Source organism: Ursus maritimus, unplaced genomic scaffold, assembly GCF_017311325.1.
Source record: "Ursus maritimus isolate PB19 unplaced genomic scaffold, ASM1731132v1 scaffold_2, whole genome shotgun sequence".
Taxonomy (NCBI): domain Eukaryota; kingdom Metazoa; phylum Chordata; class Mammalia; order Carnivora; family Ursidae; genus Ursus; species Ursus maritimus.
This window is the reverse complement of record NW_024424452.1, coordinates 28,908,621-28,936,409: the sequence shown is the minus strand read 5'-3', so window position 1 is coordinate 28,936,409 and position 27,789 is coordinate 28,908,621. Positions and strand designations below refer to the sequence as shown.

Sequence of the window (27,789 nt, the reverse complement as noted above, 5' to 3'; positions counted from 1 at the left end):
GCCTGCAAGCAGTTTCCGTGACAGGAGGAAATAAAGCCCGGCCCGTTTGAAAGAGGGCTGGCGTGGGAACCTCTGTTTATGGAAAGAGGGTGCAGAAAACCATCGCTGCCTGCTGCCTGGGGCTAGGGCACGGTGTGCAGGTGTTTCTAACCGGCACTCCAGAAAATTAAAGAGAACCAATTTGTAATGTTTATTAATTTCCGTGGGGTGAACGCTTGGATGGTGGCTGATTTCAAGTTATCAATGTGACGTCACTGCCCAGACATGGGAAGAGATGCCTGGTAGCACATCATTATATAATGCTTCTACCACACAGACACAGAAGCTGTGGGCTACCTTGCCAGCATGGTAATAGCAACACGTAGCAAGATAATTAGAAAATAATCAGTTTTGAGTATTTATTACCTTTGCTTTTTAATATGATTTATTTAATGGGTGAGTTTGCAGAATTTAATTTTTAGTAATGATTGTTTAACAAGGAGCTCACAAAATTCCTTAAAATTTAATAATTGGTTTTCATGAACTGAGTCGGAGCTGTTTCCAGCACAGCACTGGGCTAGGGCTTGTAGCAATCTATGGGTTTAGGAATGAAGGACAGACAGAGGCTCAAGCCTAGGAAATGAGACATGTTTTTTCAGTGTTACTGTGGGCAAGGGCCCTCAAGCTCTACTGTAAGACCTGGTCCTAGGCAGGGGCTGGGGTGGAGGAGACCCAAATCACTAGACAAGGAGAAGCTATTCAAGAAAGAAAGTGAAGCAAAAACCAAAGCTGAAATTACCTCTTACCAAATTGAATCTGAAAAAAACAAAAATCCCATCACCTGTGAAGAAATCTCACGCTACCTAAGACAGTCTACAGACTCCTCAATCAGGAATATGAATTCACTCCAGGTGAAATGAATGATATAAAACTGCCTGAAAATATTTAAAATGAATACGTTTAGGGCATCAAAAAGTGCTTAATAAAGACTGATATCTATAAAAAAGAAGCAGATGTTATGAAACAAAATAGGCATGAATTCAATGAGAATAACTGGTAATGAAAGCTTAGAGACAGTGGCCATTAAAGATAGCCATTAAAACAGAACACAAAGACAACTCTCAATAAATGGGATGAATTCTAAACTGGACACTAATCAGAGAGGAAATCAGTGAATTAAAGGACGGAATGGAGGCTCTGAACCAACCAAAAGACAACACAGAGACTCAGACACAAGCAATCAGAACACGCAGTTCAAAGAGCCCAAAGAATGGATTAAGAGGTATCAATGGATGCTTAAGAGAAAGTGCAACAGGAGAAAGGAGGAAACAATACTAAGAATAACTTGAAGAAACAACTGCTGGCCATTTTCCAAATGACGGAATATATGGGTCTTGAGATACAATATTCTAAGCAGAATAAACAAAGATCAATTCGTACGGATACATATCATGGCGATACTGTGGAGCATCCAACAAAAAAACCCTAAAAAGATATTGTGGCAAAAATATAATAAAGGAATGACAATTCAACAGCAGACACCCCAACAATAACAGAATCAAAGAGTAATGCCTTCCAGCGCTGAGGGCAAGCAACTATGAACCTCAAATTTTATACCCAGCTAAACCATCATTCAAGTCAAGGGGCAAAAGAAATACATGCTGGGGCATATGAAGACAAACAGTCTACCACTCCCAAACCTTCACTGAAAGAATTATTAGGCGATACATTTCAGCAAGGAAGGGATGAAATATTAAAAAACAGTGACGAGCTAACACTGATAAAAATATTTTGGTAAATTCAATTAACTACTGATTTTCTTTGAAAGCCATTATTGTTTTTTTTAACGTAAAAGTAAAACTGAAGCTCAAGAATGTCAGGATGGGAAGCTCAATGGATAATTAAACCACATAAAAGCTATTGTCATATTTGGAAGGAAGATGAAAATAATTATATTTTGCTAGAAAAAATGCATAATTAACATGCTTCTTAAAAATGTTTGGGCACATGCAACCAAATTAAAAGTAGGCAAAATGTACTTCATCAAAATTTTAAACTTTTGTGCGTCAAAGAACACCATCAACAATATGAAAAGATAACCCGTAGAATGGGAGAGAATATTTGCAAATAATCTATCCGATAAAGATCTAACATCCAGAGAATATGAAGAGATGAATATTAAAAATATGAAAAAATGTTCGATGTCACTAATTATCAGTGCATTGAAAATCAAAACCATAATGAGATTTCATTTCACATCCACTAGGATGGCTATCATCAAAAAGATGGAAAATAACAAGTGTTCACAGGGATTCGGAGACATTAAAACCCTTGTAGAGAGCTAGTGGAAATGTAAAATGGTGCAGCCATTCTGGAAAACACTTGGGCAGTTCCTTAAAATGTTAAACATACAGTCACCATGTGACCCAGCAGTTCCACTCCTAGGTGTCCACTCAGAGAAAGGAAAACACACAGCCATGTAAAAACTTGTGCGTGATCACAACAGCACTATTCATAGTAGCCAAAAGAGTGGAAAGAACCTAAACGTCCATCTAAACTGAGGAATGAACAAAATGTGGCAGCTCCATATGACGGAAGATTACCCAGCTGTCAAAAGGACGGAGGAGCACTGACACATGCTCCAACATGGACTGACCTCAAAGACATCATGCTCAGTGAAAGAAGTCAGATGCCAAAGGCCTCACACTGTATGATTCCATTTATACAAAGTGTCCAGAACAGGCAAATCCACAGAGATGGAAAGAAGGTTACTGTTTGGCAGGGGCTGGCACAGGGGGCACAGGGGAAAGCAGGAGGACTGCTAATGGGCACAGTGTTTCTTTGTGGAATGGCAATGGTGTGGAATCAGACAGTGGTGATGGCTGCACATCCTTGTGAATATATTAAAACCACCAAATTTTATACTTGAAAAGTGCAAATTTTATGATATAGCTCAATAAAAAAATGCAAAAAAAATGTATGGGAAAGGGAGGAGGCCAGAATGACCCGTGTGGCAGTGATGAGAGGCGGAGACATCAGTATGAACTCATGTTTACCTTAATATGTGTTAAAAACAGATAACGACCCAGAGAAACATGTATAGATGTGTACGGACACAAGTTAGTATACCGACACATACTCCCTTGCTCTGTCAGCTGTTAGTGCCCAGAAACAAGGGCACATACTGGCCATGAGCACACCTAGTGTCCAGGTCTTGGTTTCTAATACCATTCTCCAATAAAGGGTGCTCAGAGAAATGGCTGACTGTGGGGCTGAGGCAGGAAATACACGAGATGAGCCTGGAGCATCTTGTTGGGCGAGAAAGGAAGGAAGTGCTCAAAAACTCGTGCTGACGGGGGTGTGTCAGAGGGACACAGGCATCAACGGGAAGAGCTCCCACAGCCAAACGTCAACAAGGGAAGCAACAAAATATACTCGTGAACTATAACCCAAAGTATAAAAAATAAATCCATGAGCCCAAAGTAATATAAATAAGTAAGTAAATGTGGGAAAAAGAGACAAAATCTCCCATACAGAAGAACAAATAATTGACATCGATACTCCGTCCTCAGGGAGGTAGAGCATAACTCCCCACCTCGAAGGTGTGGACTGTGCATATGGACTTCCTTCCAAGAGTAACTTTACAGTGGAGACACGGGCCAAATATCACCAGGGATGGGAAGGCAGGTTGCTAGTATGCACCTCTGATGCACCTTGATGACTGTATGCAAACGGCACTTTACACCTGTGTGGTCCTCCTCCCCGAAACCCAGGACTCCAGAATGAGACCACCATCAGACCCATCCCCATAGAGAGACATTCTGCAGAATACCTGACCAGTACTTCTCGAAACTGTCAAGGTCATCAAAACAAGGGGATTCTGAGAAACTGTCAGATCGCAGAGGAGACGAAGGAGGTGTGATGCCTAAGTGAGGTGTGCTATGCTAGATGGGATCTGGGAGCGGAAAGAAGACATTAGGTAAAAAGTACGGGAACCTGATTATGGACTTTCATTGCTGAAAGTGTATCAATATCAGTTCATTAATGGTAGCAAACGTACCATACTAGTGTAAGATACTAATAACAGGGGAATCTAGGGGCAGGGTGTAAGGGAAGTCTCTGTACTATCTTTGTAATTTTTACGTAGATTCGAAATTGTTCTCAAATTTAAAAGTTGATTTAAAAAACCCATACAGATAATTTCCAAAAGAACCGAAATGGAATACGCAGCTTTCAATCAGCAAAGAGGCGGGGGAAGAAAAATCAGAATAACTACAACAAACAAAAAAAATCAAACACGAAATTTTTAAAATGTTCCTAACAGCAAATGCTGGGTCTGGTGCAGAGGAACGGGATCGCTCCTGCAGTGCTGGTGGGAAGGTGAAGTGGTACAGAGACGCTGGCAAACAGCCTGGCAGTTCCTTATAAAACTGTACTTGCATTTACCGTATGACCCGGCAACAGAACTCTTGGACGTTTATTCCAGAGAAATGAACACTTATGTTCAAGTATCTGTATGTGGATGTATACTGTAGCTTTCTTTGTAACAGCCAGGAATGGGAAGCAACGTGCACATCCTTCCGCGGGGTCTATGGCTACACGCCACGGAATACCACTCAGTAGCAAGAAGGAACGACCCATGCATACACACCACAACTGGAGTAGATTTCAAGGAAATTACACTCCTTCAAAAAGCCAAGCCCCGAAGTTTCCACTGTGTATGATTCCGTTTATGTAGCATTCGTGAAATGACGAAATTACAGATATGGCTGCTAGGAGTTAGGCACAGCGGGCGAGGGGGTCGGGCGCGGGTGGGCCTATAGGAGGACGGCAGGAGGGATCCTCGTGGTGATGGAACTGTTTGCATTTGACAAAGATTCAAAAAGGTCTGAAGGGAAGGTGTTCAAAATGTTTACGGCAGCTACTTCTGGGAGACTCTGAACAGGGCATTGTGACTACAGCCGCCAGGGCTCGCAGCAGGCGCCGGGACACACGTGCGGGCAGGTGTGGCCGTCTGCTGGCTGAGGTCCACACCCAGGGATGGGAAGCAAGGGCACCCAGGTTTCTCTAAGTGGGGCAGCCAAGGGTGGAGGGAAACAGCTATTTCCATTTACTGTTATTAGGATATAAACAGATATAACTCATTTCAGGGCGTAATGAGGTGCTATGCTCTCACACTCACTGTGCGTTCCCCTTGACCCACCACCCCCACTTTGGTAGAAATGTATCCTTCAGAAATACCCAGAGAAGAATCCACAGACGTAGGTGTGTTGCATCTGGGGGCATAAATGCGCACTCCAGTGTCCACCGAGGCACTGATTCTGATGTTCATTTATGGGAGGACTGGATAAATTAAAGCAGGTGTATTTTTGAAAAGAGGTAGATTTACATGTGCTGGCATTGAAAGGCACCAAATATATTATTAAGTATGAACAAGATGTTAAAGTACTGTGGGATCCTGGTTTTGTAAAACAGAGACAGCATGTGCCTAAGAGGGTGTGTGCACGTGTGTTTGGAGCCCCTAGCTGCACTGGGATACAATCCCACTGCTCACACTGGTGATTTCATGGGGAGGGTGGAGGGCTGGGATTAGCGAGGGGGCGTCACTTTCTACTCTTTCATACTGTGGTCCTCGCCACAACTGGGGATGGAACAGTCCTGACCACACAGACCGGAGGACCGTGGAAGTGACTGCTTCCTCCACAGCCTTCCTGGGGTTTCAAAGCTTCATGGCCTGCGCCGCTGGAGGCCCAATGGGAGCCTGTGCCGTTAGACCGGCCTCGGGGAGTTCCTCATGGCCAGACAGAAGCCACTTAGTGTTGTTATTATTTTGTTGTGTACTAGATTATGTGCATGGAATTTGGCTCTTTATGCCTAATTCATAGTTGCAAACTAATATTCTGGAAGGAACGTTTGGCAATTTTGAAAATGGATCACATTAGCTGTAATTAGCTGTAAAAACTCATTTATGTTCAAGTTTCACGCCATGTTTATTGGCGTCCACAGAGACAGGAGCATTAATGGGGCTGTTCGAGTGACCTGCAGAACTTTCCCAGCAGATCTCAGCGGACTCTGGACAGCTGTGCTGGTCTGCGGTATGTGTGCTATCCCTCTTCCCACCGCAAACCCCTCAGGGCTCACCGTTTATTGTTAATGTCCCAAGTCACAGCAAATGTGGCCGGATGAGGATTGTGGTATTAGCAGGGATACCTAAGAGGACGAGCAATAAAGATCAAAGAGACTGTCAGTGAGCAGAGCCACTGTGTTTAGGATAGCCTCCCCTCTGGCTGGAGAGCTCCCCACCCCCACCATTACATCAGGAACTTCAGATCTTGGAGTCTTGAATAAGACACCGTGGAAAGGCCACGGAGTAAGTGTACAAAGGGACGGTCGGGCAGGAGGCTGCAGTCTGTGTCAAACGGAGGAGGGTACGAATCACTCTCCACTCTGCCGGGTTCTGGTGCAGAGTTCAGGGCTCTGGGCCATTCCTGGCAGGCCCAGTGAAAACTGAAACACAAGGGATGAGACTGGAGGAGGTATGTGAGAGAGCCTCTTCCCGGCCTGGAACCAGAGCCAGAAGCAGCCTGGTGGCTGATAGTGGGAGTTTCTATTTCCCACCTCCTGGGAAGTCCAGCAGTTCTCAATCCCGATTATACTCCTCCCTCGAGTAAAGGCAGTATTGAGGCAGAGTAGAATGAGGATGGCTTGGAAGGAGGACAGCAGCAGGACCCTAAGGACTTTCCAAGCATCATCTTGCTGAATCCTCCCAACAGAGGCTCGAACGAATCACCTCCTTTTTACAGATGAGAAAACTGAGGCCGGGAGAAGAAACAAAGTTCTCCAGCTGGAAAACTCACGTCAGAGCCCAAGTGCTGAACTGGCCTTGCAGACTGTGGTTCTGTTCTTTGGGGACCTTGGGCAGGCCGCTGCCTTTTGGAGGCCTCCACTGCCTCCCTTGTGACGTGAATAAGGATTAACACCTGTCTCATGGATGGCAGAGAGGTCTGAAGAAGAGCACGGAACCGGTGGCAAGCACCCAGCACCTAGCAGGTGCTCATCAACGCCTGGGGCTCCTCCCGGGCGGGGCCCGCAGCTCACTGCTGAAGTGGGACACAGACACCACGTGCTTGCCCGGCAAAGCAGTCTCCCGCCTGAGTTCCAATTCTGCCCCTTTTATGCCAACAGGCCACGAGGACCCATCTCTGCTTTCTATTAGCTTTTGATGGGGACACATTGATTCGCAACTCAAGGCAGGTAAGGAATGCATTAATAAATCATGGTTTCCCTGACGGGGGGATTGATTTTAGCGGTGTTTTCAAGAGTTGTGCAGGATTTCCATTCTGGCTGTTCATTAGTCATCTGGGGCCGACATGCCTCTGTGGTTCCTTAATTGAGTATTACGTATAGATTGTTTCTGAATTATGAACTGCTGTAAGGAGATGACAAGCATCTTCTTAAATTACCGCCAGAAGAATTCCCAAACAAAAGACAGCCCCCTGCACGTCAACAGAAGACAGCTTCTGTGGTGTGAGCTCCGTGTTTATTTCTCCATGGTATTATGTCATAAAGACACTATAAAAGCTATTTTTAAGCTGTCGTGATTCAAATTCATTTCAAATAAATCAGAGGATGGGAATGCGATCTCCATATAATTTAATATTCTAATACTGGAAGCTTGCCTCAAATCAGTCAGAACCCGGGATGTCCCCCAGGATAATTTTAATATTAAAAACTGGCTTCCTTAATGCGTTCGTGTTACTTAAGCCTGGAAAGTGCAAACAAATTTGAATTTTCAGGACCGCTTTTGTTTTTATCCTGACTATACATTTATGACAACGGCACACATCTTTACATTGTCAGCTGTGACAGTGAAAACTGTTGTAAATCATTAGTCACTCAATTCTGCCTCAGTGGTAAGGAAAAAAAGTGACTCACTAAAAAAAAAAAAAAAAAAAAGGAAAAAAAATTTGGTGTGAACAGACAGAAAACAGGTACAAATGATCCTTGCTGCAGGTAAAGAATTTCATCAACAGGTCGCCGAGGGCCCTGAGACAGCGGCCCCTGCAGCTGCTAATCCAAGATCGGGGTACAGCCCACCTGACTTGTTACGTAAGAGATTCTTTACTATTGGGTTAGGGTTTTGAGTTGCCAGAGAGGTTAAGGGACGTGTCTGGGGTCACACAGCCAGGACCAGGCTGACTTAGAAGCAGATGCTCTTCACCCATTACTTAGAGGTATGAGGTTCCAAGGATCACGGCACTACAGGCCCAGTAAGAAGCCTTCCTGGAGGGGGTGGCTTTGACCTAAGTCATACTCTCCACTTCTGTCGGTTCTTTGTTCGTATCTACGCTGGGACTTGAAGTAGGATAATGATTCTTGCGGTAATAATAATGATAATAAGTGATATTTATGGAGTGCTCACTACAGGACATTGTTCTGAAGAGAACTTCACATGTTTTTAAATCGTGTGAGCCCCACAATTTCCCCACGAAGAAGGCACAGTTATTATCCCAGTTTGGCAGATAAAGAAAACAGACGTAGACATATTCCGTGCTTGCCCCGCTCGGCCTGTCCCTGGCAGGGCTGCGATCAGAGCCCAGGGGTCTGGCCCCAGAGTCGGCGCTCTTAACCAAACACCTGCCAAGTGGAGGGAAAGAAAGCACACCCGAGAGACAGGCCAGGTGGGTCAGGGGTGTTGAGGAGGCAGGAACTACGTAACCACCACACGGCTGCTGTTGACCCACCACCACCCATGGGCACCCCCATTCCTTCTCTGTGCTTCTGAATCCTCACCAGACGCGTGACGTGGGAGAAATTCTTCCGCGAGTTTTCCAGGGGAGTGCATGGTGGTACCAGGATTCCAGATCAGAGTCTGGCTCAGCTGGAGGGCAGGGGTGGCAAAGCTGGGGGCCGGACTGACCACTGGCTGGAATGGAGATGAGTGAGGTGCCAAGTCCAAGCCTGCATCCTCCTCCTTGTGGTGAGAGCATCAAAGCACCCCATCACCCCCAGTTCCAGCCTTTCATGAATCCAAACCTTCCCATCCCCAAATTCCCATTAACTTAATTGACCTGGGGTCTACAAACATTTTCTGTGCAGGGTCAGAAAGTAAATATTTTAAGGCCATGCAATCTCTGTGGAACTGCTCAACTCTGCCTTCCTTCATAGCATGGGAGGAGCCACCATTCACAGTTATGTAAACATGTGGGCATGGCTGTGATCCAATAAAACTTTATTAACAAAAATGAGAGGAGGGCCAGCCCCAGTAATGCGGAGGAAAAAAAAGCCTATCATCTTTAAAAAAAAAATACATTTGGGTAATCACAGTTCAGCCACAATTTCTCAATCCTTCAAAAAGTAGAATTTTCTTTCTGTACTTCTCACAAATAAAGAAGACAACAAAGAAAACAGTAATTTGTAGTTGTAAAACTATGAATGCCATTCTGACCAGGGAAGACAAGTGCATTTGCCCAACAGAGAACACTGGTTTAATGAACACAAAATTATTCTATAAACAATTACCCAATTATATAATACTTCAGAGCATTTGTAGTAATGGTCAGAAAGAGACTTCTATATTTACTCGAAACTAAGAGTGTCCACATCCTTCCACTAAAAAAGTAACTCAGATCTAAAATATTTAAAAAATTGTGTGCTGACAATTTTTGCTTCAAATTAAATGTCTACTGGGCTATTAGAGAGATTATAAAATTCAACCAACATACAGTTTACGCTCAATAAATATAAATCTATGCTGCTGAATTAACATTCTAGTTGTCCTTTATACAGACAATGCGCAGTGGAAAAGGATCTGAAGTGGTCCTGCTCAAGAGAAACATAATTGTGAGCCTCTTGTGTAATTTTAAATTTTCTAGTAGCTGTCTTTAAATGAGTAAACAGTAAGAGGTGAAATTAATTTTAGTTATGTGTTTTAACCCAATATTCAAGATATTATTTCAACATATAATCAATACATGAAATATTACCAATTTTACATTATTTTCACACCAACTCTGGAAAATCCAGTATGCATTTTATACTTAGAGCTGATCTCAATTTGGACCAGCCACTTGTGGCTACCATACTGAGTAGAGCCATTCTGGCGTGGGACAGATGTGGAAATCTAATCCCAGCGTTGGCTCTAACTGAATGGCCTTAGTTTCATTATCTGAACAATGGAGGTAATCACAGCTACCCTGTGAGGCTGCTGCTATGAGAAACAGCTATACTATGGCTGGCACACAGTAGGCTCCTAATGAATGAAAGCCATTATAATACCAATGATTACATCACTGGATATTTCTTTAACAGAAGCACTGAATTATTACTATCACATGACAAACACAAAGCCCTTTTGCAGAGCAAAAATAACCACACCACATGTACAAACAAAGACGGCGGCTTTGGGATCAACACTTTTCGTATTTTACAAGGAAGCTCAACTGCTGGGTCAGAGAATACCTCCGCTTTTTTGGTACAGCGTCAAGTACAACTGAAGAACCGTAAACTTCATACAGTTGATCAATGTTAACACATGTCCACACCTGGACACCATCACGAAGATCAAGATCATGAAGATATCCCACCACTCTCAAAAGTTTCCTCGTGTTTCTTGGGAGTCATTCCCTCCCTCCTTCCTGGCCCAGGCAACGTCTTTCTGCTTTCTATAGATGGATGTGGATTTCATACAGTGGAATCATATAGTTTGCAATCTTTTTTGGTCTGGCTTCTTGCATGTAGCACGATTTTGAAAGATTCCTCCATATTACTGTATGTATCAAGAGTTCACCCTTTTTATTGCTAAGTAATATTTCATTGTATGGATATCCTGTAATTTGTTTACCCATTCAACTGCTGATGGGCCCTGGGGTTATTTCCAGAATTGCCTCAGCACGTGGGATGAAAAGTGATTAACCGTATATGTTTGGGTTTATTTATAAACTCACTTTTCTGTTCCATTAATCTGTTTATCTTCTAATACCAAATGCCAGCTTTGATCACTGTAGGCGTACAGTTAATTCTGAGATCAGGTAGGGTAGGTCTTTCAACTTTGTTCTTCTTTTTCAAAATCACTTCGCTATTAGGTAACTTGCATTTCCACAGAAATTTTAGAATCAGCTTGCAGATTCTACCCAAAATAAAACTGCAGGAATTTTGACTGGAATTATGTTGAATCTACGGATCAATTTGGGGAAAATGCCACATTAACACCAGTCTTCCAATCCATGAACATGGTCTATCTTTCCATTTACTTAGGCCTTCTTTAATTAATGTCAGCAATGTTTTATAGTTTTTAGGGCAGAAGTCTTACATGTCCTTTGCTATTTCTGGGTATTTTATGTTTTTTGCTGCTATTGCAAATTGAATTATTTTTACAATTTCATTTGACAAGTGTTTGTTGGTGCCATATAAAAATACACTTGACTTGTGTCTATTAACCTGATACCCAGAGACCTTGCTAAATTCATTTATTTTAGTAATTGTTTTGTAAATTCCTGGGATTCCCTACGTATATAATCATATCATCTGTAAATAGGAACAGTTTTATTTCTTCTTTTCTGATTGTTATGCTTTTTCTTGCTTTTTGTAATGATTGGAACCTCCAATATGCTGTTACATAGGAATGGTGAAAACAGGCAAGCTTTCCTTATTCCTGATTGCAGGGGAAAATTTTAGTCTTCCATAGTCCCATAGCTTAGACTTTGGATATGACTGTCAAATTATCCTTAAGGAAAGAAAGCAACTTAAATTCCCACCAAGGGTGTGAGAGTTTGGTCACTGAGATTTCATTCCTTGGTGATCTTACGAGGAAGAGCCTTTCAAAGATTAAAAGGGAGACTGTCTAGAACAACACACGTTTATCCAGAAATTCTGAGTAACTGCTATCCTTTTTTCTTTTTCTTTTATCATGTTGGATAATCCCTGTCCTCTTACTCTTAACTAAACCCTTTCACAGGTTTTATGCTGGTGGATGCTGTCGGTGTCCCCACCAGGCCCCTGTGCAGGCTGGTGCGTCCGGCTGCTGCCGGGAAGGTTGGCTGCTAACTGCTCACAGCTGCCTTGCTCCTGAGACCTGAACAACTAAACCAACACCGTGGTGGGGGGCAGAGCCAATGAATGAATGACCCGAGAGTGCAAAAAGTCAGCCCCTAGACCATGTGGCACAGGGCTCCTATTATATGAAATATCCAGAATAGATCGGCACATCTATGGTGACAGAAAGTAGATTTCTAGGGCAGGGAGGGAGGAAATGGGGAGTGGCTGCAGAAGGGTGCAGGGTTTTTGACAGCGTCATGCAGATGTTCTAAAATTGACCGTGGTGGAGAATGCACACTCTGTGAATAGACTGAAAACTGCTGAACTGTACGCTTTAAATAAGTGAATTGTACTGTATGTTAATGGTAATGGTATGTCAATAAAGCTGTTATGGTGCAGTGGGGGAGGGAAAGAAAGGGAACAATGACCATAATAGGAATAGCTACCATTTTTTGAAGATCTGCTATGGGCCAGGCACCATAAACAAGCCTCATTGTGTGTATTATTTTTAATTTTTCCACATCCCTAAAATGGATCACTGTATGTGGGGGCCGGAGGACGTGGCCCCCCTGCCTCAAGGCGGGGGTCCACCTCTGTGGTGTGATTCATGCTCTGGAGCTCAGCTGGATCAGGCTGAAACCCTGAGCACATATCCTTGCTTATTTTTTAAATGTTTTTTTATTATATTATGTTAGTCACCATACAGTACATCCCTGGTTTTTGATGTAAAGTTCGATGATTCATTAGTTGCGTATAACACCCAGTGCACCATGCAATACGTGCCCTCCTTACTACCCATCATCAGTCTATCCCATTCCCCCACCCCCCTCCCCTCTGAAGCCCTCAGTTTGTTTCCCAGAGTCCATAGTCTCTCATGCTTCATTCCCCCTACATATTCTTGCTTATTAGCTTTGCTCCTTGCCCTGTGTCCTCATGCCCCTGCTCCAGGGAGCCTCCCTCAGACACTGACCTAAGGAGGTCAGCTGGACCTCCTGACGCCTCTATTACTCTCTCTGTGAGTCCCAGGGCCGCCCAAGGGCTCCTGGCTGCTGCTTTCTCCCACAGCCCCACTCACCTTACAAATAACAAAGACTTTTTCTTAAGAGCTTCAGCTTGCTCTTTTCAGTGGCTTTAAAATTTCCTTTCCACTCTTTTATCTTTATTGTGTTTCTGCCTTCAAAAGTAATGCATGCCTTAGGAGGAGCAGCTGAATAAGTTATGGTACACACACAGTGCAACTGTTAAGGAAAAGTCAGGAAGATCTCCATGAACTGATAGAGAATGACAGCCAAGAAAAATTATGTGAATCAAGTGCAAAAAGCATACACAGTAGCCCTCCTTTTGTGTAAGAAGGGATAATAAAACAAACACACATGATGCATTCAGCTTACCCTCCAACAGATCAGAAAAATATATATGTATTTGCAATATCTCTCACAAAAAATAAAAAAAATAAAGCAACTGGGGTAACATGCTAGATAAATCTGGGTAAAACGAATATAGGTGTTCTTTTTACTTGCAACTTTTCTGTAAGCTTTAAAATATTTCTGAATAAAAAGTCAGAAGAAAAAAAAGCAATGCAAGCTTACTAAAATCAAATCAAATGTCGTAAAAATACAGAGCATGAAAAAAAGGAGGGGCAGGAAAATCCCTTGAACTTCCTCTTCCCATTTTAGTTCCGTGTGTATTGTCCAGACATTTCAAATCGTCTGTACTGATAATACAGGTATTAGATACAGGTCTATGGCAATACACGTATATACAAATACACACAATTTCACAAAAACGGGGTATGCCATCTACGGATTTGCAACTTGCTTTTATTCACTCCACACTGTATCTTTTCATTGTTCCACTCAGGACATACAGCTCCATCTCAGAACCTCCCCATAAAATCCCGGAAACTGTATTTCCAGTATGTAAAAATCTAGGCTGTCAGATGATCACTCTAAACTGGGAGGCCAGGTGGGTTCAGGGCCTTCCAGCTCTGCACACTGCTCAGGTACCTGGAGCAGCTCAGAGTTAGCAGAGCTTCTCCAAGAGCCCCTGGGGACCTGGGAGCAAACCACTCCTGGGAGGAAGGAGTCTCACAGCCCAGCCACTCCGGCCGGGTCTCAGGGGAGGAGCCCATCTGTATCTGTTTGCTGCAGGATCATTAGCACAGGAAGAGACTCCCAGGTGTATGGAGCACCTGAGCCGAGAGGCCCTGCTCTGTGCAACCTGACCCAGGGAGAGGGCTGCATCGTCTCCTGCGGGAGCTGGGACCCAGCTTGCTGATGGGGGATGAGCAGCCACAGCTGGCTGGTGAGGACTTCATTACCGCGGCACCAGGTGTTCCTGGGCGGGGCCGCTGCTGGAAGCCTGGGTTTGCGCCTTCCCCTCTCCTGTGGGTGCTACGTAGCTGCAAACATCTGGTTACCTCAGGCATTTGCCCAGATGTCTGGCTCACGTGTCGTGAAACATCTGGCTTGTCTTAAGGATCCACAGCCTCCTCTTGGGATTCTTTCTTTCCTTTTTTCTGATTGGGTAGGAATTATGGCCCGGTTGTTGAAATGACCTTCACCCATGGCCAACTCATTCATACTCTATAACCACAAGAGATTTTTTTTTCTTTCTTTTTAAAAAAATTTCCTCCCCTCAAGAAATTTCTGGCCTTGACTCAATAATAATCAACAAAAATTATATTGTTCACTGTTCAAGACTCCTCTTAATTGAAGCTACAAGCAGGTGAGGGGGGGTGTGGAGCTGTAATTCTCGATGGCACAGAAGCGGCCCAGAGAGCACCAAGGGCTGTGCATTTTCAGCTTCATCAGGTTGGAAGTGCTTCTGCCACAAAAGCCCCAAAGAAGAGCAGATGGGGAGAAAGCGGCCAGTCGGAGTCATCACGCCAACACCCAGAGGAGTCGAGAAGGGCCCAGGTCCTGTTTCTAACGTGACGTTTCCACTTCCAGCCACTGGACTCACTTACACTGCTACAGGACATGAGCCTCCCCTGCCTCTGGGAGCACCTGAGCTTGGATGACCCAGGGCACAGAGCAGCGCTGCTGGGAAATCATTCCTCTCCAAGGCCTGCAGGTGCCTGGCCACCCACACAGCCAAACCCCTGGGAGTACAGCTGCAGAGGAGCCCTACTTACCGCCTTGGACTCGAGAATTAATTATGCGCTCACAAAATTCAGACTCACTTCTTACTTATCTACAGAGGAGGCTACACTCAACTTTTTTATTTAATTTTTCCCCTTCCTAATGACGCAGAAATTCAAAACCTGTGTGGAATATGCAAGAGGAGGGCTGTTTTATTCATACTAACATTTGGCTGCCAAAAAAGCAGTGGCAGCTTGGGGTAGGGGTCAGGGGAATGCAGGCTCGAATCTCAGTCTGCTATCACCAAGCTGTGTGAGTGTAGCATGTACACTAGCCTCCCTGAGCCTCAGTTTCCCCGTGTGGAAGGCAGGAGTCATATCGACCACACCCCGGGGTCACTCAAAGATCAAGGGACACTCAGAGCCATGCCCAGGGTTGCGTGGCAGGAAGCTGCCTGTGACATACTCAGGCAATGCTCAATAATTACACCTTCCTCTCAGCCTTCTCTAAGTATCTGATCAGAAGATCTTTTTTTTTCATTTGCACAAATTACATCTTTCTCGCTATTCATAATTTCCTCTTTATTTCTAAAAGAAGATGGCGGGCTTGTGTGTGAGATGCAGTGTGCGGCACACATTAAGGTTTCAATCCAGAATGGACAATTTTCTAGATTTCCATTACCCGGCTTCCATGCCCGATCTTAAACACAGCTGTCAGGACAAGAGGCTCATTAAAAAGATTGTTTTGACTGACGGCATGTTCATGTATCAAACTGGAAATCCATCCAAAAATACTCAAGGGAGGCAGACAGAGGTGGCAGCAAGCCGAGGAAGGGAGATGTTTTGCAGGGTGTCGAAGATGAAATGTGCTGGGGTAAAAAGCGCTCTAGCTTGGACTCCAGCCCGGGAGGTCTCGGAGGGGCGCTGTCACCACTGAAACGTGAGGACCTTAGAAAGTCAGCTTCCATTTCATTTCAGGACTGGAGAAAGAAAGATGGCAATCAGGCAGACTGCACTGTGGCACGAGCCAAACGGCATGCTTTTCCAGGAGCCCCTTAGACGGTGGTCTGCCCTGGGCTCTGTCCACGCCCTTGTCGGCCAGCAGGATGACACTGCCTCCACCTGACCTCAGCCATGCCACCCGTGACGGCTCCGAGCCATTTCCCGGAGTTCCTGGACTGCTCTGAGGCCCTCTCCTCCTGACTCACTTCTTCGGCCCCCGTGCTCGCTGCTGCCGTGGGCTTCCCCTGGACAGCGCACAGTCACCTGCTGCAGGGTGCAGGCCGTACGTACCACTGCTCTCCTGCTAGAGCCTGCTCAGAGCCTCTTCAGCTCTCTGCCCTAAGGACAGCCTTCGTGCCTGCCTGTTCTCCTCATCCTCTTGCCCGCCCGGCGGCCCGCCTTTCTGCCCCCACGTGTGTCAGGACGACAGTCGGCTGTCAGTGGCTTGAACAAGTGAAAGGTGCATTTGTATTTATCTATGACGTATTTATCCACCCTGTATAAAGAAAGGAGGCGGGTGGCCAGGGTGGGCACAGTTTGGCTCAAGGATCTCACTAAGAACACTGGTTCCTTCTGTTTCTCTGCTCTGCTATCCTCTGCTTGTAGCCTCGTCTTCAAGACTGCAAGATGGCTGCAGGGCTTCCAGGCACTGTGTCCCAGTTCCAAGCATGAACAAGAGAAACGGGCCAACGAAAAGCTTTGCAGGAAGCCTCACTTGCTAAATTCCAGGTGTAAGGGTCTGGAAAGGAGTGTTTTCAGACTGTCACGCTGACATCCTGAACAAAACCTGGTAGGGAAAAAGAAAATGTATCCTGGATAGACTGAGCAAGGTTGTTGTTTCTAAAATGCAAAACTTGATTGACAAAAAACCTTTACATGCTTCTTTAACACCTAATGGTCCTGATCCGGCTCCTGTTCCCTGTCATCTAACCACCAGAGTCCTGTTCCACTCATGAGTGGTTTCCAGGCCCTGGCGCATGCTCTGCCCCGTGTCTGGAATGCTCCCTTCCTGCCCACATCTGCCTGGGGCACTCTCATTCATCCTTCAAGACACCGCCTGCTCCTCTCCGGACGGGATCATCCCTGGCCCAGCTGCACCAAGCTGGTTCTCCTTCCTCCTGATTCTTGCACATTCCTCGACTCTTGTCCTGGGGTTTCTGGCTTCCCACCTTGATGTCCCCGACCGGTCTGTGAGGGCAGAGAGCAAATCGACTTAACTGGATATCCATCCTCAGAATGAAAAGGCTAGAGCTGCTGCTCTATAAATGACTGTTGGCTGATGGATGGACAGAAGGATGGACGGGCAGATGGACAGATGGACGGTGAATGAGTATATGAAACTTGAGGCAACTCACAAGCTTTATGTTAGTAGGTTCTGGGACGGAGAAATTCCATCTCCCCATTTTGTAGATATTATCTAAGGAAAATCAGTATTCCAGTACTTTCTGATACTACAAAAGAATCTTGTCTGTTACTTATATGCCACATGACATCTGTTTCCTTGATTTTAAAAAGGGGTCGATAATATATCTCTCACGGAGTTGCTGTGAGTTTCAGAGATTGTGTGTAACCCCCCGAGCACAGGCCCAGTGCACAATGGGAACACATGCTTCCTAGCACGGTTTCTGAAATAAGGTGTGAACATGGGGTTCTTTCTTGCTGGCCACGGGAGACAATGCTGGCTGTCTTCCAATAGCCATGCCCTTTCTTTTTTGTCTTTGCTGAAAACAATCCTGATTTTGTTCTGGGACATGTCCTGCTCTGGCAGGTCATGGGCTTCATTTCCAGAGCCAGGATCGAGGCAGCTGTGGCAATTCTCCTCTTAAGGCCACCAGCATTACGGGCTGGAACAAGTCTGTGGCCCAGGTCTGGGCACAGAACTGCGGGAGGATAGCTGCTGGGGTCCTGGGAAAGGTTTTATTTCTTTTAAAAAGCCCCCTGTAGGGGCGCCTGGGTGGCACAGCGGTTAAGCGTCTGCCTTCAGCTCAGGGCATGATCCCGGCGTTATGGGATCGAGCCCCACATCAGGCTCCTCCGCTATAAGCCTGCTTCTTCCTCTCCCACTCCCCCTGCTTGTGTTCCCTCTCTTGCTGGCTGTCTCTATCTCTGTCGAATAAATAAATAAAATCTTTAAAAAAATAAAAATAAAAACCCCCTGTCACTTCTGAGCATCAAATCCAGGACTGTGGCAGCCATCTGAGAAGGTCCAATCTGAGGAAAGGGCCACATGGAGTGGCAGGTGCGGGCAGCGAGCAAAATCACAGCAAGATCCTGATCCCGGAGCTGGCCTGGCTGAGAGCCTGACCCGAGCCTAACCTTCTATGACACGAGATAATAAACTTCCTTGTTCTCTGCGCTGGGCGAACTGCATGGAGCTTCCTGTTACAACCAACAGGAACTGCTTCTACCCTATGCTTTTTAGAACAGTAACTCTCCTTTTGGGGTGACCAATAATCCACTTTTAAAATAAATCGGCTTTTGGAAGCTCTTACAAAATAACGGACTTCACTTGCTCTCCAACAGGCCCCTTGATGGGGTGGGACTCCATTCGAGCACTATTTTGTCAGTGACCTTCTCGACATCCCTTCTCCGGCTCGTGAAATTGCTTTCCCAAGCATCACACATTCAGTGGGACCGAGGCGTGGACCCAAGGCAGTGCAGTGGCATCAAGGGGGGTAAGGTGGCTTGGTCACCTCAGGCCATGTCTGTATGACAAGTCAGAGGCAATTTGGAAGTGAGAAACAGACAACACACATTGGGGGCGGAGTGTGTCATTACAAGACCCAAAACGTGGTCAATCAAAAACAAAGAAGGGAAATCTTCTCCTCCCTTAGATTTCAAGCTTTTCACATTGAAGATTAAATGTGGAAAATGCTAAATGGCATAATTTTTTGAAACAAACTGATGGCTCTGTAACTATTTCCCCTTAAATGTAAGTGTCAATGGTTATTGATCTTAAGTACCTGGACCAGGGGCTGGGAAACTACAGCCCAATGTCTGTTTTCCTATAGGGTGTATGTATTAAGAGTGCTTCTTAGCTTTTTAAATGCCTCTAGGTAGGTTTATATAAGCACCAAGTAATACCCCTAATTTTGCCGCTTGGCCCACCAAGCCTAAAATATGTACAATCTGGCCATTTACAGAAACCGTCTGCCAACCCCAACCTAGATGTCATTGCAGGGATTTTTTTGATTATTTTTTCATTTTTTTGGAAAAACTTAGAAGATTCAGATGAGTATAAAAAATAACATTTATATTCCCACCACCCACAGATAACATCTTGTAAGATCTGCTTTCACAGTTTTTAAGAATGAAAAAATTGTAATTATATGATTTTTATACAATTACAGCCCACGTCCTCTTTGACTGCCACCTGCTATACCAGAGGCACCTGGCTTTAGCTTTAAGGATGGCTACCTTTGGCCAGAGGATCAGCGACCTTGACAAGGTCAAGACAGCTGTTCCTTCACCATAATCGGACGACAGGAAATGGGGACAGTCATCACAGTGCTTCTGTGTACTGATGGATCAATCATACAGAAAAGACTTCTTTCTCTTGAAAGCAGTCTCCATCATGATATATGGGCTTTGGACAGAGTAGGCAACCCCCAACACCTACTGGATTGAATGGGTGCCCCCATCAAAGCAAACGTTTGCTGGAGTGATTTCGTGAAGACGCAGCCATCAAGTAAAGGTGGTTATGAATGAAAAGAAGGAAGAAGAAGAAGAAAAAAAAAGGATACAGGAAGAAGGGAAGAAATGTCCCTGATAGAGAGGCTATCCACCGCACCAGGGATGACACAATTCTCACATTCTTATGGAAAACCATGCCCCTATCAAGCAGGTAGCAAGCCAAGTATTTGCACAACTTCAAATGTGATTTCTGGAGAGAGGAATTTAAATATTAGAAACAAACGTCTCATGCATCTGAAGTCCCCTCTAAGACATCTACTTTGACTGTCATTCTCTGGTTCCTTCCCTGACTTTTCCCCCTACACTGAGCTTCTTGAGGGTAGGACCGATGCTTACTATTCACTGTTCCGGTAGTTTCCAAGCTCAGAGCATGTGTGCACTAAGGGCTCAACACATAGAGATGAATGTGACGACAGACGGAGCACCTGACCCCAGTGTCACGAGTTCCAGTAACTCTTCCAATCAGAACGCTGAACCTCTTCAGCGAAACATGACTGGAGGTCACGTCTGGCTTTACCAAGACCAATTTCGGGCACAGGTTTCATAAATTAAAAAATGTGCAAGCATTTTTAATTTAAGATTTGGACCTGTTTGTGCACAGAGAAGTTTGTGACAGTTGTTACCACAGAGAAAAAGTGGAAAAGACTTTAAGTGTCCAATAATGACAAAAGAGTTCAACGAACACGGTACGTCTATGGATAGTATAAAGTATCGGTGGTCTGGGGAACATTTTTAACGACACATGATAATGCCGTGTATGACATCATCTTCTGCTTCTAAAATGCTCATAGGGTAAGATCTCAGCTGTATGAAAAGAAGGAACTCCTTAATAACAAGAAAACGTTAGGAATAGACTGTTTATAAACAAAGCCCCTACGAAAGAAAAACCAAACCAAACCAAACCCAACTTTTACAACCCAGCAGAGGCACCTTTGTATTGAATCACAAATCATACTAAAGACACGGGATTTCATGAAGCCAATCAAAGTGACACTTGGGGAACAGATGGAATTGGGAGAAGGGCAAGTCATCAACATGGAAGGCTCTGGCAGAAGAAACACACGGATGTATACACAGGAGAGTTCCCGAGAAGGGCAATGATCAGATTACTGATGGATTCAGAAAGAGACCCTTAGGAAAACCGATGCAACCTGGAATTATTTTTCTCTCATGCAAAAATGACCCTCGGTGATGGTGCTGTCAAACACACAATGCTGTTGAACAACAACTTTAGACTGTTTCGACCAAGGAAACCCAGTTAACACTTGACTCATTCTTCATTCATTCTAAGAATTGGGGCACATTTGCAATAACAACCAACGTTTCATCAAATACAAGTTGATGTAAATGGACTGCCACGATTTGTCTCTTTTTGCAACGTAATGTCTCAAACCAACATTTATTCTTTAAAAAGATTTATTTATCTGAGAGACAGAGAGAGAGAGAACGTGAGCACACCTGCACTCAAGTGGGGGAAGGGGCAGAGGGAGAGAATCCTAAGTAGGCTCCACGCCCAGCGTGGACCTGACATGGGGCTCAATCCCACGACCCTGAGCTTAAATCGAGAGTTGGATGCCCAACTGACTGAGCCACCAGGTGCCCCAAGCCAACCTTTATTCTTACTTCATCACTCGATGCTAAGAGCTACAGTCCCCATGTTTTAAGTAAGCTTTTTCTGGTGCCCACTATCCTTGGGTAAGAGCCGCTCTGGACCTGAGTCTACAGGGGTGGTAGAGACCCCTCCCTGCCTTCCAACAGCATCTCTGCAGAAGGCGTGATTCACACACTCAAGATCAAAGGACGAGCTGAGGAGCTCAGTCTGAAACAAAGGCTGCTGCTTGCTGAGGCCAGAGGGGCCTTCCTCACCCTGGGTGCGCTCCCTGAAGCCTCACTCCGCAGACCTATCAGACACGGAGGCTCTAAGCCTCCCTGGCGAGGTGGACCAGCTCCTTGCCGAGGCGGCCCCTGCAGAAGAGCAGGTGCGGGGCCGACGGGGTGGGTGACAGGTGGGACCTACCCCCCCCAAGCTGGCCTGGCCACCTGCATCCTGCCATCAAGTTCATACCTGCGCCCGAGGTGCATTCTACTCATTACCCTGACAGCAGTACGGCTAAGAGGTCAGAGCTCTAGAACGTAAGCCCAGCGCGGCCACTTCCCAGCTGTGCGTCTCTCTTCCTGTCTATAAAATCAGAGCAATAGTACGTGTCCTGTTTCTTAGTCTAATATTACTGTACTATAATAATTAATAAGTGGTCATTGTTATTACATGAGCATAATGTTAATTGTGTTTTAAGTGGCTCAGGAAGTAAAACTGATACTGGAGGAAGTCCTGTGTGTTTCTAGCACCCACTGGTGGCATATGGTGGGCCTGACTCAGGGACATGGGACCCCAGCGTGGCGGGCAGAGGGGTAGCAGAAACAACATGGTCAGAAAAACGAGGGTCCCAACTCTGGCAATACTGCAGCCACCCAGCGTGGGTCAGAGGCGTGAACGTGCAGAAAGGAGAAAACATGTTCCTCACACATCTATTTCTTAGATGTTAAGTCACCGTATTTTGAGGATAATAACGACCGTGGCAGGAAGACGGGTAACACGAACAGCGCTGTTCTAACTGAGCACTCCCCAGGAACCAGACCCCGTGTCACGATACTGGCTTATCTTATCCGATCCCCACCAACACCGGAGACGTTACCACGCCTGCTTCCCACCTCTGGGACCTCCATGAGCAACTCCACCTCCAGGGCTCCAGGCCGCTCGTCGGGGGCTGCTCGTGCAGAGGCCGTGCTGACAAAGAGCATGGCCGTCGGCAGACCCTAAGTAACATAAGACTGAACGTGAGCCATGGCCCTCAAAAACCTGGTTCATCTTTTCCCTTTTTCAGGAGAAAAGCTGCTCTGTTTGGTGTCTGTGACGTGGCTTCTGGGAGGGAGTGAGGCTACAGCCCTGAGGGAGACACAAGCGCAGACCACGAGGCCCCACCCTGGCGGGGTTGCCCCACTGGACCCTCGTGGGCAAGGCGGCATCGCACCTGCCCTTGACCGTGACCCCTTCCACCTGCGCAAGGTTACTGCAGGCAGCTCCTCACCTGGCCGCCCACTGGTGCACAGACCAGTGCCCTGTGGAAAAGAAACAGCTGCGAGCAGCTCTTTCCTTTCCTCTTACCTGTCTGTAAGTTCAATTTAGAATGGACTCAGAGCCAGAGAGCGTCCGTGTGCCGGTCTCCTCACCTGTGCTGCACACAGGGTCACGGGCTCGTGAGGAGGGGCACGGAGTGCCATGTCTGCACTAGGAGGCTTGTCCAAGGGGGTGCCGTTTGTTCACTTCCAACGGAATCATCCATATGCAAACATTTTTGTTAGTCAAATTAAAAAACAACAACTATAAACCTAAAGCAATTTCTAGCTTATTTTAAAGAACAGTATTCTACGTTCTCACTTATATCGTTGGCCATAGTGGGGGCAAATGTCTCTTAAATGCAAGCAAGTCCAGTAACTAAAACTACATGAACTAGTATAGGAAGTAAGTTAGAGTGTCTAGCTAAGCAAGGGATATTTCAATTTCACAAAGGCATCCCACTGCTCATTTGAAAGTGACACTAATTGGTATTTTTAAAATATGACCTAAAAAGAGAGGATATAATATTTTGATTCCGTAAACTTAAACAGTCACTATGGTTTCCCATGCGCTGTGCCTCCTTTTTGAAATGTCGCAATGGGATTTTTCAACAAAACTGGTCATTTTCAATTTGAGCGTGGCAGCCACAATACCAGAGGAGAGACCTCTGTCTGTTCTGCTCCTTCCTACCCTCAGTGCCTCGCCCAGGGCCCGTGCCACGTGTTGAACGAATAAATGTTGACTTAACTCTGGGAACCGGCAGCACACGCTGAAACGCGCCAGATTCTCGGTTTATAAATATTTACAATCAGGACTTGATTTCGACTTTAATGAGCCCAACTGTTAAGGATACCTCCGAAGTGAGAAATGTAATCTATCACTTCCCGCCAGATGCAGCCTCGGCATTTGGTCCTTTATCTGGGTTTGTGGTGAACGAGGCACAGACATCAGATGGAGCGGGATGTTTTATGGTGGACTGATCAAAACAGATAAGAGACCCAACCTGGGAACATGAATTTGGGACCAAATCTAAATTTAAGAGGGTAAAATTCCTCAAGCAGATAGGCTCCCAGAAACTCCAGAGTCTACGGATGCTTCAAAAAGGGTAGTTTAGGAGGTCTTGCTTGAGAGTTGATTAAAAAAAACAACCACTAAGATAGTTTCTTAAAATGCATTTTAAACAGAGGGCATTGTGAGGGTGTCTGGGTGGCTCAGTCGTTGAGCATCTGACTCTTGATTTAGGCTCAGGTCGTGCTCTCACAGTCTTGAGATCAAGCCCCCTGTCGGGCTCCGCACTCAGCACACAGTCTGCTTGAGATTCTCTCTCTCCCTCTGCCCCTCCCCCTGCTCGTGGGTGCTCTCTCGCTCTTTCTCTCTCTGTCAATAAATAAAATCTTTAAACAGAGTGCATCACAAGATGACCGCCACTGTCTTGAGGACACACTGGCCAGATTCAGAACACCTGACTACGAAATTATACCCTCACAGGTGTGTTTACCAACATTAACTGACGTGCTGTGTGCTTTAGAAAAAGTAATGAGGAGTCAAATTCTATCACCAAATTCCACAGGAATTTTCCATCTAGTTGAGTGCTTCCCCCCTTTTAAACTAGTACCCCCTTTTTGATAAAACTAAAAATAACATGTATTCCTCATCCGCCCTGAAAAATCTCAGACTCCTTGAGACACAGTCTGTCTTCTTGCACATCCCAGGAGCTAAGAGACGTTCTGTCTAGCTTCACTTCCTGCAGTTTGTATTATGAAAAGAGTTGCTAATTCCTTTCTTTCTCAACTTACAAAGTCTCGCTAGCAAACACGCCTCTCCTTGCTTGGAGCTTCTCTTGCACCCCCTCGCGAGCAGACTCTGCCCCTCCTGCCGGCACCCCAGGATGAGAAGAACGAAAGCTAGACCAGCGTAAAGCAGATGTGCCTGCCATGCGAGGGCTCGCGATCTAACGGCTGGGTCATCTACCAACCAACAACCCTGCATGGAGCACATCCCATGTCCCCGCCTCACTTTATCTGCTGCTCACACCAACCCTGTGAGGTTGGGACCAGGAGCCCCATTTAACAAGTGGAAAACTAAGGCAGAAAGATGTTCAAGCAGCTTATGTGAGGCCACGTGGCAGGGGGAGTGGCACCAAACAATTTGAATCCAGGTCTGTCTGAAGCCCAAGCCTGCCTGCTGCCCTGTGATGTGATAGGGCCTCATCCCGCCCGCCCACACGTCACCCCTGCACCCCAAGTTCTGCCTCACCCACAGGCTACCTGTACTATCATTTACCGAATATTCTTCTCTGACTTGAAGAGCTAGTTACATTTTTTTCTAACACATGCTGAAAACAGACACCCACATATTAGATTTTAAGTGCCCCCATGTCACCTTCCGCCCTGAACCCCCACATCATGTCATGAGCCTCCAATGAAATGTGCCTTGTCCAGGCGTGCCGTCCACTGAGGAACCTGAGGCTTGCTCTGGACAGACCCTTCAGTGAGTCAGGCAGCTGCCACAGTGGGGTCACCAGAAGCATGCACACCGTGGACACAGCCTCGGGGGAGGGTACGGGTGTCACAAGTAACAGGAAGATTTCTCTACGCCGAGGGTGGGTAAAGTATGGCCTGCAGGCCCACGCCTGATTTTGTAAATACAGAGTTTTGCTGGAACACAGCCATGCCCGTTTGCTTACATATGTCTGTAACTGCTTCCACGCTACAAAAGCAGAGCTCAGTGGTTGCTACAGAGACCACAGGCTAAAACGTTTACTATGTGACCCTTCGCAGAAAAAGTTTACCGACCGCTGCACTAGGTGACACATTTCCCATCCAAAAGTCAGTTGGCAAACACCAAACCATAGGTAATACGGACCTTACTTATGATTCTGATTCTGCTGGTAAGTATGTGAATCAAATTTAATTCCATTCCACTTAACCAGTATTTATTTATTGACGGGGCTACTACACGAGTCTTGGCGAGGGGCTGGGCTTACGGAGGCAAACAAAGCTGGGACTCCATTTCTTGGAGGAATCAGAATATAAACAAATAATCTCAATACAACTCAGTAAGACATTAGAGTAGGATCTGATGTTTTATTTTTCCTATAAGTGGATCCTGGAAACCTGACCTTTTTGTTCTCTAAAACTTTGAAATTCTAAAACCGTAACCATGGGCTAAGATTAAGATCTCTTTCTCTCTAGTTTTTTTTTTTTTTAAGCATAAATACTGGAGATGAAACTACTTTTGTGAAATTACTCATTAACTTTTGCAGGAAAGATCAACTTATTGGAAGTTTCTGTAATTGCCAAATTCACTCTGGGCTCCCGACTACACAGTTCTCATTTCTATGTTGAGAATGGAAAAAGGAAAAGGTACCGAGACATCAGGGGAGACCGGGGTCAGTTACAGAGCCAGACTTTTGTTTTTTAAGATTCAGTTTTTAAATTGGAATCCATATTAACTGGGTCACATATTAACCTTTTGCTGAAAAAGGCATGAGGGACAGAGACAATGGCTGGGTTCAGCCACGATTTCATTATCTACTACCTGTCTTTGCAACTCAACTAGGTATCAGGTGAATTAAGGGGAAAACCAATTTCTACATCCCGTGGATGTGATGAAATCGATTATCCTCGGGCAGAGCCAAGGAAGACCGACAGTAAGGGGCACGGCTGTGCACCTGTCCTGCCCTGATAACGGTTTACGTGCGCTGGCTATCGACGCCGCCTTTGTTGCACACAAAGAAGGTTTTTCACCGAGCTTCACAAGTAGAAACAGAATGCGTCCGTTTCTAGGGCAACCTGACTGGGGAGGCTCGCAGGCTTCGATTCATAGAATGCGTCCCCACGCACGTAGTGGCCCATTTGTACGGTAACACCCCTCCTCCTCATTTACCTCATCCCATTTGAAAAATTAATGCAACAATGAGAGATGATTGTTGATGCTCATTATTAAATCATTTATTCATCCCACACAGTGATTCAGAATTATTCATTAAGCTTGCTGGAAGGAAGCAGGGTTTTACCTCCATGGTGGTTTGAGGAGGGATGTGCTCTTTAAAAGGATATTTTGTAACAACACAATTATCATAATTAGAACCTACCCTGATATTCTGATGAGCTTTTGACATATTTTTGAGTACTGGCATTTTAACACAAGGAGATAAATGAGACTGGAACAGTACTAGCGAATAATATTGCTGTGGGGGAAAGCCGGAGGCAACATTAAACAGCAGCATCACCCCCAATTTTACCATGGTCCTTTACTAATGAATCTTACAAAATGTCACTTGAACTTTCGGCTTTCCCAAATGAGCCCAAGAATTACATTTTGTAACCTGAGCACAAGAATGTACATTTTGTACATTTTGTAATCTTTTGCGTTACTGAGTCATGGGTACACACGTTCCCCATGAGAGCCTACCTACCCGTGCTTCCAAACCAAGCAGGTCACTCAGCCCGCCACTGAGCTGGTCCACATCTGGCCTCTGATCTCTTCCCAATGTTGCCCTTGGTTTGTTCTGGGTCTGAAAGGCCATAAAGCAAAGGGCCTGGTTTGATAAGCCACTAAAACTGACAAGCGACAGCATGAAAGGCACCCATCTCTCCACTCTTGCCCAGCTGAGCATTAGGCTTCAGGGAAGACCCTAAGGCCAGGGGCCAAGAGGAGGCCTTCTCATACATGAAGGTGCGTGGTGGCTATAGTCAGGGGCCACGGGGGAAGAGAGAAACTGGCTACTGTGTGAACCTGGAAAGCCAGCACGTGGATCAGGGTCGAGGTGCACAAATGGCTTTACCCAAGAACGAGGGGCTTGGATGCTGTGGGGTGTGTGCTTGGCACCTTGAACACACCTTGGACAAGCTTGGCCTGGGAGCTCCGCGAGAGCATG

General features: G+C 45.6%; 1 protein-coding gene across 3 annotated transcripts in view; it reads right to left on the bottom strand.

Moving 5' to 3' along the window:
- CPPED1 (calcineurin like phosphoesterase domain containing 1) overlaps positions 1–27,789 on the bottom strand; it is a 123,762-nt gene that overhangs the window by 24,963 nt on the left and 71,010 nt on the right. The window lies entirely within an intron of this gene.